Source organism: Lygodium microphyllum, chromosome 14 (assembly GCF_053477565.2).
Source record: "Lygodium microphyllum isolate KBCC chromosome 14, Lygodium_microphyllum_v1.1.10, whole genome shotgun sequence".
Classification (NCBI taxonomy): domain Eukaryota; kingdom Viridiplantae; phylum Streptophyta; class Polypodiopsida; order Schizaeales; family Lygodiaceae; genus Lygodium; species Lygodium microphyllum.
The window spans coordinates 76,928,891-76,937,078 of NC_141148.1; positions in this window are offsets into that span (position 1 = coordinate 76,928,891).

Consider the following 8,188-nt stretch of genomic DNA (forward strand, 5'->3'; position numbering starts at 1 on the left):
TCTACCTCTGTATACTAGATAAAGCAATGGTGGGCTACTTTTGTCTTCTTTGTAAACAGACTGTGATATCTATATGACCCTCAGGCTGCTCCATATACACCTCAGGTTGTGTACATAACCCTCATGCTGCTCCATATATACCTCTTCAAGCAAGTCACCATTCAAGAATGCATTTTTGACATCCATCTGCCATAATTTCGAGCCCTTAGAAGCCACTAATGCAATGACTATTCTCACCGTTGCCATCTTGGCAACCGAGCTGAACGTCTCCTCATAATCTAGGCCATACTACTGTGCATATCCCTTTGCAACCAGCCAGGCTTTATACCTTTCCAACGAACCATCTAACTTGCATTTCACTTTATAAACCCATTTTCTTAAAGACATAGAGCACCTCATCCTTGTACTTCATAATGTATAGCCATGTGTATCAGCTTCTTCTTATGTGATGGTCATTGTTCTGTGGGGAGCACCTACTACTACACTAGAGGAGGCTCCACCTTGTGCTCCAGGTGGCGGGCCTTGGCGTGAGGCCTTCCCATGGTCAAGAAATGGCGACATGCTTGATTGGTGCCTGCCATGCAAGCTCGAGAGAGCAAGATAGAGAAAAGACAGAGGTTGGGGGTGTGAGAATGGAGGAAGCAAAGAAAGAAAGATGTGAAAATGAGAAGAAGAATGAACTTTTAACCCATTAAAACCCCAAAACTGGGTTATTGCAGCCTCATAGTCACTGTCCATTGTATGATCATAAATTCATAAGCTTTTATCGGAATGCGACAAAACTTCACATGCGCACTCGATAGGTGGCCAAGAGCCCAAAAAAAAGGGAAAAAAATGCATGCAGACCCCTGGTCCAAAGTTTGACGTCTGAAGAATCCTTTCGCGCTTCTCTCCTCCTTCTCCTTCACGGGTTCCCTCCTTCTTCTTTGTAGTTGTCCCCTTTCTTTTAGTGGATGCGGTGGCAATGGCAGTGGTAGCAGCAGCCTCTCTCTCTCTCTCTCTCTCTCTCTCTCTCTCTCTCTCTCTCTCTCTCTCTCTCTCTCTCTCTCTCTCTCTCAATCTCCCTTGCCTTGATCTGTCTCCCTTCTTCTCTCTATACATCTCTTCATTAACAAAAAGAAAGAGAGAAGTAAAGAAAAGAGAAAAACAAAGAGAGAAGAGAGAATGCACTTATCTCAAAGCTTGAAGAAGAATCCTTTCATACTTCTCTCCTTCTTCTTCTTCTTCTCCTTCACGGGTTCCCTCCTTCTTCTTTGCAGTTTTCCCCTCTCTTTTTGTGGTAGATTGGCGGTGGCAGCAGCCTCTCTCTCTCTCTCTCTCTCTCTCTCTCTCTCTCTCTCTCTCTCTCTCTCTCTCTCTCTCTCTCTCTCTCTCTCTCTCTCAATCTCCCTTGCGCACGTTGATCTCTCTTACTTCTCTCTATACACTCTTCATCAACAAAAAGAAAGAGAGAAGTAAAGAAAAGAGAAAAACAAAGAGAGAAGAGATAATGCACTTACCTCAAAGCTTGAAGAAGAATCCCTTCATACTTCTCTCCTTTTTCTTCTCCTTTGCGAGTTCTTTCCTTCTCCTTTACATTTGTCTCCTCCCTCTTCGTAGATGGAGGCGGTGGTGGTGGCCTCTCTCTCTCTCTCTCTCTTTTGTTTACAAACCTGTAAAATGCCATGCTCGGGTTTCAACACTTTTTTATGAAGCCCCTCTCTCTCCCCTTTTTTATTTCTCTCCATCTCTCTCTTCCCTCCCCTCCCTTCTTCTCTCTATTTCTCTCCCTCCTTCCCTCCCCACTCTCACTCAACTCACCTCATTGCAAAGACAATCAAATAAAGAAAATAAAAAGCTTAAAAAATAAAGATATTGAAAGAAATATCACCCCACCTCTCTTTATTTCTCTCTTCTCCCTCTCCCTTTACTTTTCTTTCTTAACCTTCTCTCTCATTCTCTCATTGTTTTCCTATTTCTCTCGCCCTCTCTCTCGCTCTCTATTTTTCTCTCTATCTCTCTTTCTCCCTCTCTCTCTCTTCTTTTCACTCTCCTTCCTCTCTTTACCTCGCCCTTCTTTTCTACCTCCTCCTCTCTTCCTTCCCTCTCCCTCTCTCTGTTTCTCTCCCCCTCTCTTTCTGTCTCTATTTCACTTTCTTTGTTTCCTCTCTCTTTGTTTCTCCCCCTCTCTCTCTCCTTGTTTCTCTCATCATCCTCCTCTCTCCCTCCCTTCATCTCTCATTTCTCTCTTCCTCTTTCTCTTTGTTTCCTTTCTCCTCTTTCTCTTCCTCTTTCTCTCTTCCTCTCCCTTCCTTCTTCTCCCTCCCTTCCTCCCTCCCTCCCTCTCTTTCCATGTATCTCTTTGCAAAGAAAAATAAAAAAAGAAAAGAAGAGAACACAAAAATAAAGCAAGAAGAGGTAATGTACCTACCTCAAAGGTCTGAAGATGAAATTCTTTGTACCTTCTCTTTGCACCTTCCCTCCCTTCTCCCTTGCACACTTCTCTTTCTTCTTCGTGACGATGGTGATGAGCTCCCCCCTCTCTCTCTCTCTCTCTCTCTCCCTCTTCCTCTCTCTCTCTCCCTCTCAAAGCTTTAAGCTCCCTCGCTCTCTCTTTCATTCTTTCTCACAAATGTTTTCTCGACAAATGTCACACTCAGGTTTTCGAAACTTTTTTCTCAAACTAGCGTCGCTATTAACGTCACTATATGTGTCGCTAAAAGCGTCACTATATGCATTGCTATCGCTATTAGTGACATCACTATATGCATCACTATTAGCGACGTTGCTATATGTATCGCTATTAGTGACGTCGCTATATGTGTCACTATTAGCATCGCTATTTTTATTGGCGACGCTAATAGAGACGCTTTTAGCGACACTGCTTTTTTGCATCGCAAATGGCCGTCGCTATTGCCCCATTCCCTTGTAGTACCTTCACAACTTTCATGATCTATCCTTTCACCCAATCAGAGTTATTCCAACTAGCCTTAAATTCTTCACTTATCTTCTATATAGATCACCATCTAAGCTTCACATTGGAAGCACACAATTGAACAGAGCCATCTTTGTATCATCATGTTTGGAGTTAAAGCAATTTTTTGTTTTTCTTTGATCTGATGTGTACTCTCTTTCTCTATCTCTTACTCACATTCTATTTGCTACGCTGTGTAATGTTGAAAAGATCATAAACGTGCAAAAAGAGCATCCTTCATGGGGTTGAAGGAAGGCCATGCTACTTACTACAAACAAATGGAAACATTTGTGTGTGTGAGACTATGTGAGAGGTAGTCACCGACTAAGTGATTGAAACTCTTGAAATAATAGGAGTGTATCCAAACATCCCACGTACGTTGGGTGTTTGTTATCCAATACATACCATATCATCCTTGAAGCTCAATAAGCCAATTCACTATCTTACCTTGAGACCAAGGAGTACTACTAACATTACTAGAAAAATATCTCCATATCACTCTAAGCCCCCAACAACCACACTTATGAAGGATTACCCGTTGTTACGCGAGCGTGATCAAGAGCAAGCCTCACTCACTACTTGATAATAAGACGTTAAGGAATGCCGAGATAGGGTAATTGGCTTTGTTGATGAACCACACAAACACGAAAATTTTAAAATTTTGCAATCACCACACAAGCCACACATGGAGCAAAAAAACCGACAATGCCTCTTGCAACCTCAAACACGTTTAAAGTCAAACTCAAAGTAAAGCATCCACAACATTCAAACATGAAATCTTGAGTTCGAAACATAGAATTTCTTCATACCTCTTTAATATTTGATACATCAAACATCAACTCGACAGAGCATCCAAAAAACTTGTGTGAGGCTCGAGGAACTTCTTCACAAAAAACCATACTTGCATGTGGTATTGTCCTCTCACAAGACAAGAAATTTCATACAAAGGGGGGAAGGTCCCTACCACTCAGTGTCTCCTTCCTTATATAGATCTCTCCAATACACTAGTTTGAGTTATCAAGGCCAATTTGTTTCCCTAACCACATGAACAGTCCGTCTCTCTCTCTCTCTCTCTCTCTCTCTCTGTAGTTATCAAATAGTCGCTGCCAATTTCCCTTGCAATCTTCAACCTTCCTAATGTCGGCTCGAGAGACTTCACCAGCAATAACACAAAGCGGCCACCTACATCGAGTGCTATGAAGCTGGTGTTGAATTCTCTTTCGTAATATCTGTCAATAGCATTTGGTATCTTTGATTATGGCTGCTAACTTCGTATATTGTTAAGAATGCTTCACACCATAACGGCCTACTACCTATGGAGCCTGCTTTTCCGCCGACTTAGCAATGTAATCAACCCTCATTAATCCTCATGTCTATGGTAAGGGGGGGTCTTTAAGGAGGGGAGAGTAGTGATCGATGGCCCCCTTTTTGCCCCCATCACATCCGATCATCTGGGCCGTCGATCACGTTGACTGTGAAATTCGAACGGATATTCGTCTTGTCGCCCAAGTGCCCGGCTTCGAATGTGCCCGGCTCCGAATGTGCCCGGCTCCAAATGTGCTCGGCCCCGAGCATGCCCGGCCTCGAAAGTGCTCGGATCCTGGGGTGCCCGGCCCCAGGCGTGCCCGGGCTCAGAAGTGCCCGGATCCTGGGGTGCCCGGCCTTGGGCACATTCGGTGCCGCGAGCTTTGCATGTGGCAAAAAAGCTAGCCATTCTCATGGCTTTCGCTTACAGGTTCTGGATTTTCATGGTTGTGATCTACTTGCAGGGATCTCTCTTTCAACTCTCTTTCTGGCGAGATACCCTTCTCCATTTCCAAGCTAAAACAGCTTGAGCATCTGTGAGCCCCGTGATTATATCTGCACAACTACAGTGTTCATTGGCTCATTCTTTCTTACGTTCATCTTGTTCTCTCTGAACAGGGTCCTGAAAAATAACATGATCGCGGGTCCTATCCCTTCGACCTTATCGCAACTTCCCAATCTGAAGATACTATGAGTTACTTTCTAAGGCGTTTAGAATACGATGGTGATCTTATCACTGGACGTTTAGAATATGAATTCAGTCTTATCCTAGCTGTTTTTTGTAGGGATTTGGCCCAAAATCGGCTATCTGGAGAAATACCCACGTTAATTTATTGGAGCGAGGTTTTACAGTATTTGTAAGTTGATGAAGAGCATGATTAGTTAGGTGGATGCCCTCCAACAATATATCGGATGGCTAAATATCTCTATCTTGGTGGTGCAAAGGCCTGAGAAACAATTATCTATCTAGAACTCTTTCGGCCGATATGTGTAGGCTCACGAGGCTATGGTACTTGTAAGGGTCAGCTCTCTCTGCCTGGAAAAGCTTTAGTCCTAGGATTAGAGGTGGTGGAAGCACGAATTCGAGTATATCATGGACATTGATGATGGAGCAGTAGTAGAAGGGTGGTGCGCGCAAACTCTGGAGCAAGGAGTGTCGACCCTCAGTATCGACGGCCTGCGAGACGAGAATTTGCTCAGGTGAGTTCCTCTACAGCTTTACGATCTGTGTTGCACCTGGCATAGAAAAAGAATTCCACTTAATTGCAATAATTGCAGGGTATGTCATCCATGCCCGTAGTCGATAGCGTAGCCGCACAGCATGGTTTAGGGCTTTTGTGTCCAGGTGTGTTGTGGAGTTCGTCCAAGTGCATGTTTCAAATTAAACGTGTGTTTGCTAGCTCCAATAGAATGAAGCCGGGCAAAAGACCCAGATCACAAGGGCAGCAAGCCATGCACGTGGCATCAGCACCCCCCCAGACACCCCAAGCACGCTCACCAATGAAGCTCCGATCACAAGGGCAGCAATCACCATCTCCTAAGCAAGCCATGCATGTGGCCTCACCATCTCCCAACATACCCCAAGTCCCCTCGCCAAGGAAGCTTCGATCGCAAGGGCAGCAATCACCATCTCCCAAGCAAGTCATGCATGTGGCCTCACCATCTCCCGACGTACCCCAAGTCCCCTCTCCAAGGAAGCTCCGATCGCAAGGGCAAGAAGCCATGCACGTGGCATCACCATCTCCTCAGTCAGCCATGCATGCAGCATCACCATCCCCTGAGACACCCCAAGTGCCATTGCCAAGGAAGCTCCGATCGCAAGGGGAACAAGCCATGCACATGCCATCACCACTCTCCCCTCAGCGAGCCATGCATGTGGCATCGCCATCTCCTGAGACACCCCACGTGCCCTCACCAAGGAAGCTCCGCTCTGGCAAGTTTGTTCATGTGTGCAAATTTGTGGTGCTGCCGGCTCCCAGAAAGCAAGCAAAGACGCAACAATCTCCAACCAAGAAACAACTGCCATTTGTTCACATCAATCGGATGCTTTCAAGGGAGTTCACTTGTAAGTTTTTATTTTTCGCATGTAAGTGGTTTCAATTTATTTTTGCACCGAGGTTTAATTGCATTGCCTAAACAACAGTTAACCACAATGCAGGTACGGAAGAGCCTGCAGACGATCTTGCCCAGGAAGAGGATCCTGTCCTTGACAGGCCTTCAGCTGATCTTGCCGATGAGGAAGATCAAGCTGCTGCCAGGTCTGCCGATGATATTCGTGATGAAGAACATCAAGTCCCTGCTGCTGACTCGTTGGCCGGTTCGGGGTTGGCACCAAGTGAGTACATTGCATGCCCATTTGGGATGATTTTAAAAACGTATACTATGGATTTCTTGTTGTTCTTGTCTGCAGATCAGAAACTGGCGTCAGAAAATATTGTGTATGAATGCTGTCATCAAGTCAGATTGAATTTTGAACATTGTTGTTGTGCCATTTGATGCTTTGCCAGGCGAAACGACGACAAGTGCAAACACACATGGCATTGACCGAGGTGGTCCTAGAGCACGCCCTGGGCCTGTGCACCCCACGGATGATGGTATCATCCGAGCCTTCGAGATTGTCTTTGACAAGAATGGTCGATTGGCTCGCCGGTGCACTTGTGACCAGTTTTGCAGCAAGCGCACACACTTCTACTATCGACGCTCAGCCATGGAGGAACATTTAAAAGCTGCGCATGGCCTAAACATTGCAGTCCCTGCTGGAGGTAGAATAGGGCCTACTGATGCACGTGTATACGGCACCCACACTGAGTACGAGGAGCATCGTAGCCGTCAGAGATTCGAGGATGTGGAATTCAAGTGGCAGAAAAATAGAAAAAAGTATGAGACTGATTCAATGGTCAAAGGATGGAGGATATACAGTGAGTTGCCAGATTCTTAGAGGATGGGAGGTCTGGAGCAATGGGTGGACGCGTACGTGGCAGAACAGATGAAAAGATATGATGCAAAGAAGGATGATCACATAAAGAGGATCCGTGCTCGCATTGCCGTAGGATTCGATAGATATGTAAGTGTATCTCTGTTCTTCAGTTTTTTTGCAGTTGACTTTGCTGGTTTCCATTGATTTTTCTGCAGTTGACTTACTTTTCTGCGCTGCCAACAGTGAAGGACTGCAAGCACAAATGTTGGGGGCCCAGCTCGGATGCAGTCATCGCACCATGCACAGTCGATAAACGCCGCAGATCAGGAGGATGCTGCTGCAGAATACATTGTTGCGGACACACCCATAGAGCTCTTATCGCCAGAGGGGCCTTCATTGTCGATCGCATCTTACGACATTACTGTTTTGCCTGGTCGAGTGCTATATGCATTTTCTAATGGTGACAGGGACACACGCAGGATCATGTTCGTATACGATTGATTCCGCTTGTGGATACCTATTTGCCTGCTTCTTTGATTTAACACTTTGATTATGTTGTGCAGATATCGATTCAAGTCAACACACCTCCAACTGGAGTTGCCAGTACAGGGGGACTTCTTTGAACAATTGAAAGATCCCGCACAACAGGCCAGCACCTTGGACATAAACTTCTTTGCGTTGTGGATGGAGTTCAGCCTGTAGGAGGAAATAAGCTGCAAATTCTGGATTGTTGATCCCTTGTGGGTTGGCTTGGCAGGCACTGCATCTACAAAGTTGAGCTTGGCCAACTTTATGTCTCCGATTGATGAGCTATGTGACATTGTGTTTTTACCCCTGGTGATGAGCGGTCATTGGGCATTGTTTGTGTGCTTCAACTGTTTGGGGCATCGGGTGACTCAGTTGCATCAGAAGCCGGGGCTGCTATTCTTGGATCCTATGAACAAGCCACCCACTCCATTGATGTGTGAGATGGTTAAGCTGGTCGTGGAGCAGATATGGGCTGCAGAGCGTCT